Source organism: Somniosus microcephalus, unplaced genomic scaffold (genome assembly GCF_052327205.1).
Source record: "Somniosus microcephalus isolate GS21.2 unplaced genomic scaffold, FLI_Smic_1.0 unresolved_chr4, whole genome shotgun sequence".
Classification (NCBI taxonomy): Eukaryota; Metazoa; Chordata; class Chondrichthyes; order Squaliformes; family Somniosidae; genus Somniosus; species Somniosus microcephalus.
Genome location: NW_028225182.1, coordinates 15,468,087 through 15,474,101, shown reverse-complemented (window position 1 = coordinate 15,474,101; position 6,015 = coordinate 15,468,087). Strand labels below are relative to the sequence as shown.

At 44.1% G+C, this 6,015-nt stretch overlaps 1 non-coding gene across 1 annotated transcript; it reads right to left on the bottom strand.

Moving 5' to 3' along the window:
* Positions 1 to 1,766: 1,766 nt before the first annotated feature.
* On the bottom strand, positions 1,767 to 1,849 carry trnal-cag (transfer RNA leucine (anticodon CAG)). The gene has a single exon. It is a non-coding gene; the product is annotated as a tRNA-Leu (tRNA).
* Positions 1,850 to 6,015: the final 4,166 nt, after the last annotated feature.

The window sequence follows — 6,015 nt, the reverse complement described above, 5'->3', positions numbered from 1 at the left end:
ACTCAATCTCTTCTCATACGAGGTCAGTGACAGTCTTGCAAATGGTGACTTGATATTCGGTAGTGTGGTCATGGTCCAGGCGGAGGTGGGAGGAGGTGTTGGAGAGTTGGCGTACAGCTTCCGCTAGGTAGAGGTCGGTTCGCCAAACAGCAACAGCTCCACCCTTGTCAGCAGGTTTTGTGCTTTGCATGTTAACTGTTAACTATTACCCATATCTCATTTTACACAATATATGAGCTACTCCAGCTCCTAATTCTTTTGTTCTTAGTTGTTATTTCCTCACACAGGAGAGCAATCTCGCCCCTGGACAAGCAGAAGGAGCAAGTTCCAACAAAATGATTCCGCAAACGTGATAACTGCTACACTGTGGAGCCGTCTCCACTTTCAGTACCAGGTCAGATGGAAATGTTAACATTTTTTGAGGATGTAACTGGTAGAATAGATAAGGGAGAACCAGTGGATGTGGTGTGTTTGGACGTTCAGAAGGCTTTCGATAAGGTCCCACATAAGAGATTGGCGTGCAAAGTTAAAGCACATGCGATCGGGTGTAAGGTACTGACTTGGATAGAGAACTGGTTGGCAGACAGGAAGCAAAGAGTATGTCTAAACGGGTCTTTTTCCAAGTGGCAGGCAGTTACTAGTGCGGTAGGGCAGGGATAAGTGCTGGGACCCCAGCTACTCACAATATATATTAATGATCTAGAAGGTTGAACTAGATGTAATAACTCTAAGTTTGCAGACGACACAAAGCTGGATGGGCATGTGTGCTGTGAGGAGGATGCAGAGAAACTCCAGTATGATATGGACAGGTTAGGTGATTTAGCAGAAGCATGGCAGATGCAGTATAATGTGGATAAATGTGAGGTTATCAACTTTGGTGGCAAAAACAGGAAGACAGCTTATTATCAGAATGTCAATAGATTGGTAAAAGGGGAACTGCAATGAGACCTGGGTGTCCGTGTGCACCAATCGCTGAAGGTAAGCATGCAGGTGCAGCAGGTGGTTAAGAATGCAAATGTTGGCCTTTATAGTGAGAGGATTCGAGTACAGGAGCAAGGATGTCTTGCTGCAGTTGTACAAGGCCTTGGTAAGACCATACCTTGAGTATTGTGTGCAGCTTTGGTCACGTTGTCTGAGGAAGGATGTTCTTGCCATGGAGGGAGTGCAGCGAAGATTCACCAGACTGATACATGGGATGGCAGGAATGACGTATGAAGACAGATTGAGATGATTAGGCTTATATTCGCTAGAGTTTAGAAGAACGAGAGGGGAGCTCATTGAAACTTACAAAATTCTAACAGGACTAGACACACTAGATGCAGGAAGAATGATCCCGATGGTGCGGGAATCCAGAACCAGCGGTCACAGTCTAAGGATAAGGGGTAAGCCACTTAGGGCTGAGGAGAGGAGGAATTTCTTCACCCAGAGAGTGGTGAACCTGTTGAATTCTGTACCACAGACGGCAGTTGAGGCCAATTCATTAAAAATATTCAAGAAGGAGTTAAATATATTTCTTAAGGCTAAAGAGATAAAGGGATATGGGGAGAAAGCAGGGACAGGGTACTGAATGTGAATGATCAGCCATGATCTCATTAAATGGTGGAGCAGGCTCGAGGGGCCGAATGGCCTACTCCTGCTCCTATCTTCTATGTTTCTATGTGAATGGAGCAGGTGAACCGCTGAATCCCACTTTTGAGGGATGTCCCAAAGTGCTTGACAGTGGTGTGAAAATAAATTAGTTCCGCTTGGTAATTAAAAGTAAAGACTGTCAGAAGTGGGATTCGAACCCACGCCTCCAGAGGAGACTGCGATCTGAACGCAGCGCCTTAGACCGCTCGGCCATCCTGACTTGTTCCATTAATTTCTGCATCTCATCTTTTCCGCATGAAGAACGTTTCCGTCCGGGTGCTTGTTCAATGCTGTTGAAGGCTCAGTGACCGGGATATCATCTCCCCCGGGGTTTTCCTCAGCTTGTGCTCGGTGTATGGGGAGGTTTGTCCCGGGTCCCTGGTATTTTGCAGCTCGAGGGATGGGCAGTAACAATCTGACCTCTGGAGCTGGGGAGAAGCGAATAATTAATGGATTGTTTACTGGCCTGAAATGCGGCTTAGATCTGTTGGCATTAACCGAGGCCGGGGCTGCGAGGTATTTCAGTTTGTTCACGTTTAATCAGAGGAATATCCGCAGTCAGGAGCTGAAAAGGACCAAGAGCTGAAAAAACACCAGAAAAAAGATAAGAAATATCAGCAATTGTGATCAACTCTTTAATGTGTGTTCTGGTAGTTTAGTGGTTTAATTGTTTAAACAACATTCATTAACCGAAAGCGTTGTTTTGCAGAATGAAAGAAATGCTCACAGTAAGGGACAGTCGAAAGTTGAGTAATTTAACTTTAATAATTTGTGAAAGTTTATTCATTGACGAAGATTTATACCCTATCAGAATTTACACACTGTGTATTTTAGGAGTCTGCTTTAAATTGTTCGTTGCTTCTGACACAAGAAACCTGTTAAATTTATTTCACAGAAAAATAACATTTCCGCCCAGGCTCGAACCAGGGATTTCTCGCTTGTGAGGCGAACGTGATAACCGCTACACTATGGAGACCTCTGCTTAATGCAGCATCGAGAAAGCACTATTCAGACAGAAGGAACACTACAGAATCGCTTTTTCTGCAATGATTTCCTCTGACTGGCATTTCTCTGACCGAACTGCACAAGTCAAAAATGTTCCTTTCAAACTCATTAAACTGCCGAATTTCCATCCCTTTGAATCTGATGCCTCTAGTTTTGCCCACTCAACCAATGTCCCTTTGCAATTTTCTGCTCCCTTCCGCACTACTTAATCTGCCACTAACTTAGTGTCGTTAAACTTGGTAATATATGCCTATAGAAGACTTTGGGATTACCTTTTATGTTAGCTGCCATTCTATTCTCAGACCCTCTCTTTTCCCCTCTTATTTCCCTTTTCACTTCTCATCTGAACTCTCTATAGTCAGATATATTAGGATAGTTGAAGCCCCCATTATCACTAATCTATAATTCATCGTCATAGAGTCATAACGGCTCAGAAGGAGGCCATTCGGCCCATCGATTCTGTTCCAGCTCACTGTGGAGCAATCCATTCAGTCCTATTCCCCCGCTATATCCCCATAGCCCTGCAAGTTTATTTCCCTCAAGTTTCTATCCAGTCTCCCCTTGAAAACATTGAGTGTCTCTGCTTCTACGACTTCCGTCGGCAGCGAGTCCCAAGTCCTCACCACTCGCTGCGTAAAAACGTTTTCCTCACATCCCTCCTGTATCTCTTGCCCAAAACCTTAAATCTGTGTCCACCAGTCCTTGTACCATGAACTAGTGGGAACAGCCTTTTCCCGTCTCGTGTATCCAAACCCGTCATAATCTTGTACACGTCTATCAAATCACCCCTCAACCTCCTTTGTCTTAAAATCATCCTGTCCAGCGCCTTGGGACGTTTTACTACGTTGAAGGTGCTATATAAATAGAGGTTGTTGTTGTTGTTGTTGTGGTAATGAAAACAAATCCAGCTTCTCCAACCTGTCCTTTTAGCTAAGATGCCCCATCCCCAGAACCATTCTGGTAAATCTCCTCTGCACCCTCGCAAGGGCCTTCACATCCTTCCTAAAGTGTGGTGACCAGAACTGGACGCAATTCTCCAGTCGTGGCCTAACCAGCACTTTATAAAGGTTCAGCATAACTTCTCTACTTTTGTACGCAATACCTCTATTTATGAAGCCCAAGATCCCATATGCTTTGCTAACCATTCTCTCAATATTTCCTGCCACCTTCAGGGACCTATGTACATTAACTCACAGGTCCCTCTGTCCCTGCACACTCATTAAAACTATGCCATTAAGTATATATTGCCTCACCCTGTTCCTTCTACTAAAATTCATCACTTCACACTTCTCTGTATTAAATTCCATCTGCCATTTGTCTGCCCCATTCTGCAAGACTTTCTATGTCCTGCTGTATTTGACTGGTATCATCCTGACTGTTTGCCACACCCCAAAGTTTGTTGTCATCGGCAAATTTAGAAATTCTACTCTGTATTCCAATATTCAGGTCAATTACATATATATCATAAAAAGCAGTGGCCCCAGCACTGACCCTTGGGGAACATCACTGTCTACCATCCTCCAGTCTGAAAAAACACACATTTACCACAACTCGCTGTTTTCTATCCTTAAGCCAATTCCTTCTGCAAGCTGCCACTGACCCACCTATTCCATGAGCCTCAATTTGGTTATCCAGCCTTCTACGTGGTACCTTATCAAACGCCTTCCTAAAATCCATGCAGACAACATCCATTGCATTCTCTTGATCAATGTTCCCTGTTACTTCATCAAAAAATTCAATTATATTAGTCAAACACGATCTGCCTTTTACAAATCCATGTTGGCTCTCCTTAATTAGCTTAAACCTCTCCAACTGGCCGTTGATATTTTCCTTGATTATTGTTTCTAGAACTTTACCCACCATTGATGTTAAACTGACCAGCCTGTAGTTACTGGAATTATCCTTACAGCCTTTCTTGAATAGTTCTTACATCTCTCTGTAATTTCTCTGCAAATTTGCTTCTCCATATTTTCTCACTAGTTGGTGGCCTATAGAATACATCTAGTAGTGTAACGGCCCCTCTATTATATCTTAACTCTAGCCATATAAATTCGGTCCTTGTCCCCCCAGGACATCCTCTCTCCCCAGCACTGTAACATTCTGCTTAACCAATAATTTCGCACCACCTCCTGTCATTCCTTCCCTATCCTTCCTGAACACCATCTATCCAAGATTATTTAATACCCAATCCTGCCCTTTTTTGAGCCAGGTTTCAGTTATTTTCACAACATCCTATTCCCATGTGACTATTTGCGCCTTCAGCTCACCAACCTTGTTTACTATGCTTCGTGCATTCACATACATGCACTGTAACCCTATTTTAGAACATCCTGTGTTCTCTCTAAGTCTGACCCCACCTAATACCTTACTATTTTTTACGTTAGCGTTATCCCTCTCTCCAAATCTGGTGTACACCATTTTCTTCTTTCTATTGGTACATCCTGGTGCCCATATCCCTGCCAACTTAATTTAAATCCTCCCCAACAACACTAGCAAACCTCCCCATGATGATATTTCTACCGGCTCTGTTGATTTGCAACCCGTCCGGCCTGTACCGGACCCACCTCCTCCAGAACCGGCCACAATGCCCCAGGAATCTCATCCCTCTTTCTACCACGACCTCTGGCTGTTCTCCTCCACCTCAGAATATTCTGGAGCCGCTCAGTGACATCCTTGACCCTGGCACCAAGGAGGCAACATTACCATCCTGGAGTCATGTCTGTTCTCCTCGTCTGTCTAACGATCACCCATTCCCTCTCTGCCTGTACACTCCTTAGCTGCGGGGTGACCACCTCCTGAAACGTGCTGTCCACGTAGCTCTCAGCCTCGCGGATGCACTGCAGTGACGCCAGCTGCTGATCAAGCTCCGAAACCGCGAGCTCCTCCAGCTGACGACACGACCTGCACAAGTGGTTGTCCAGGACATGGGATACATCCTGGATTTCCCACATGGCACAGGATGCACATTCCGTGGGACTGAGCTGCCCTGCCTTTATTTATTCGACTATTAACTAACTTTACAGAATATTAAGACTAAGATGTACCTAATTAAAGTTATTAATGCAATATATTATTAACAGATACTAATTTAACGTAGAATTAAATTTTTGCTAACAGTCGCTTGTGTGAAATCTTCTCAAATGCCTGCTAGAAATCATCATATTAAATCTAGAAAATCCCTCCATAGTGTCCTATGTACATTAACTCCCAGATCCCTCTGTCCCTGCAAACTCGTTAAGACTGTGCCATTAATGTATATTGCCTCTCCCTGCTCCTTCTGCCAAAATGCATCACCTCACACTTCTCTGTATTAAATTCCATCTGCCCATTCTGCTAGCCTTTCTATTTCCTGTTGCCGTCGATTGGTATCAACCTCAATGT